The sequence below is a fragment of the Phoca vitulina genome, unplaced genomic scaffold, assembly GCF_004348235.1.
Source record: "Phoca vitulina isolate PV1807 unplaced genomic scaffold, GSC_HSeal_1.0 scaffold55, whole genome shotgun sequence".
Taxonomy (NCBI): Eukaryota; Metazoa; Chordata; class Mammalia; order Carnivora; family Phocidae; genus Phoca; species Phoca vitulina.
Window position 1 is genome coordinate 4,186,404 of NW_022589758.1, and position 2,472 is coordinate 4,188,875.

The window sequence follows — 2,472 nt, forward strand, 5'->3', positions numbered from 1 at the left end:
AAGGTCACCTTCTGAGATCCCAGGTGGACACGAACTTGGAGGAGCAGGGGAGACACTATTCAACAGAGGACAGAAGAGCACAGAGATTGTTTCAGGGCAGAAAGTGTCTCTTAAAAATCCTCAGCTACTATTTGTTTCAAAATGCTGCTGAGGCCTTAGGACCCGTGCCTGACATTTTCCAGATTCAGCTGAGGCATAGCGAGCCACGGAATCACTGTAAGTTTTGGTCAACAGACCGCAATTTCTTCAGTGCCAAAAGGACATCCCTTAAAAGCTTCCGCCCACTGTTCAATATCTGATCGTGCTTGCGGGTTCTCCCCAGACCAAATCAGTCAGATTGATTTTATCTGTACAACAGGTAAAATAAAACTGCTGCTTTTGAAGATTTTTGCCGGTGGCAGGAGCAGAGGTGAAATGTGCACTGTTCGAGCGGCCACACATTATGTAGGCTAGCACATAATAGGGAAGCAGCCCTTGGTAGCCTGTGGTGATCTTTCGGGTGAACCACTTGGGCATCAGAACTTCTCTGTGAAATATCCAAGCCCTCTCTGTGGTAAGCTAAGGAGGAATCTTGTCGTGAGCATAGATATTCTGAGCCAAGACCAACTGAAGCAATGTGCAGAGGAAAGTTCCAAGTCCAGGAAAAGAGCCAAAGAGGATGGTATCTATACTGCCTACCTCACCACGTCAATGCAGAACTCCTAGAGAAGGAGCCAGGTCCTGCCACCGTTTCAGGCACTCGGCATGATGTGTGGGTTGTAAGTGAGTCGGTATTAGAGCAGTTAGGTGCTGGGGTAAAAGGAGAAGCTGTGAATACTGATCAAACAAGTAAAAAAAAATCAGGAACTAAGTGACCAAAAGGTGACACTGGTGGAGAAGCCGCTTCTGAGGATGAGTGGTAGTGTTACGGAGTGCAAGAAAACGAGCTCTCCAAACCAGAGGTGTTGCTGTTGCTGGGCCCTGAAGGATTAGTATTCAGACTGTTCTAAGTGAGCCCATCGTCCCTTCATTCCTTTGATCACTGCCACACCTGCAAAGAGGAAAATGAAGTAACTGATGTCCCTCCCTGCCAAGGCGCCATTTTGGCTCCGGTCATTACAGCTGACCTATAAGAAAAGGAAGAAAACCCCAAATTTCCTGACTCCTGCAGCTCAGTGGAATTCTCAGATTTGGCTCCCAGTTCTTAAAGCCCAGAGACCATCTCAAGCATGAGAGAACAATCAGATGGCCTTACGGAGCGGAGACCAGATACACAAAATATGAAGGACTGACAAAATCTCTTGACGCTGTGTAGCACGTGCGAGAAGTGGCTACACGACAGAAATATTCCCGGAAGAACAGGCCACCTCATCACTTGTCTCCACTGCACCAGAAGATTAAAGAAGCCTGGGGCTTCATGCCCTCTTTGCAAGAACATTCAGCTGGTTATTAAGGTTTTTATGGCCTAGCGGAATGGGCGAGTTGCAGAGAAATGATAACCAGAGCCAGGTCAGGGATAAAACTGTCAGTACTGAGCATCTCCATTCAGTGAGACCCACTGCATCCGTTCACTGATTCATGCAAATGTCTATGCGCCGGGGCATTTTCCCTTCTAAATTCATATGGAATTTGAGAGCAATTCTTTAAAACCGGATCATCAATCTGGGGGCTCCATTTACATGGAAAGTGACTTTCATCACTCCATTCTTCCTCTAAAAAAGAGGTTCTGGGAGGGAGCAATTACAAAGACAAACAGGAAAATATATCCATTCGCCAAATTATCTGAAGATCGACCTTCTCCCTAATTAATTTTCTTCCCTACCTTTCTCTTCTATTCTGTTGGAGAATGCTCTTTGGCATAAAAATCCAAGGTGGCTATGAGAAAAACATTAAAGCTAACAATCAAAAAATACAAATAATGTGACATGTTATTGATCATTTACTTTACACTCAAGCTACATGGATCTGAGAAATCAAAAGAAAAAATAAGAAGCTTGAAAAACAAGAGATCTGTTCCATGTACGCCCCAGAACAATGGCTATCAGACTTTTTGCTAACATACCCCTCAAAGAATTTTGAGAAACTGTATGCTCTTTTCCACGTTTAAAAAAAACAAACCTGAGATATAATGAACATACAATAAAACACACAGACCTTAAAGGTTCCTTTCCTATGAGTTTTAGGCATTTGAATACCCGCCACCCAAAACAAGCTACAGAACATTTCCATCACCTGAAAATCATCCCTCTGGCCCCTTTGCAGGTAATCTTCCATTTCCTCTCACCCAGGATTAGTCTTCCTTCTGCACATCTTTATTTTTTTTTATTTAAATTCAATTAGCCAACACATAGTACATCATTAGTTTTAGATGTAGTGTTCAATGATTCATCAGTTGCATATAACACCCAGCCTTCTGCACATCTTTGATATCTAAATTCTCAAAATACACTTTATTGCGTACAAAGGAAAAACTGAGCAGCTAACATTTTCCAC

General features: G+C 43.3%; 1 pseudogene; it reads left to right on the forward strand.

Moving 5' to 3' along the window:
* Positions 1–614: 614 nt before the first annotated feature.
* LOC116622853 lies at positions 615–1,448 on the forward strand (annotated as a pseudogene).
* The last annotated feature ends 1,024 nt before the right edge of the window (positions 1,449–2,472 follow it).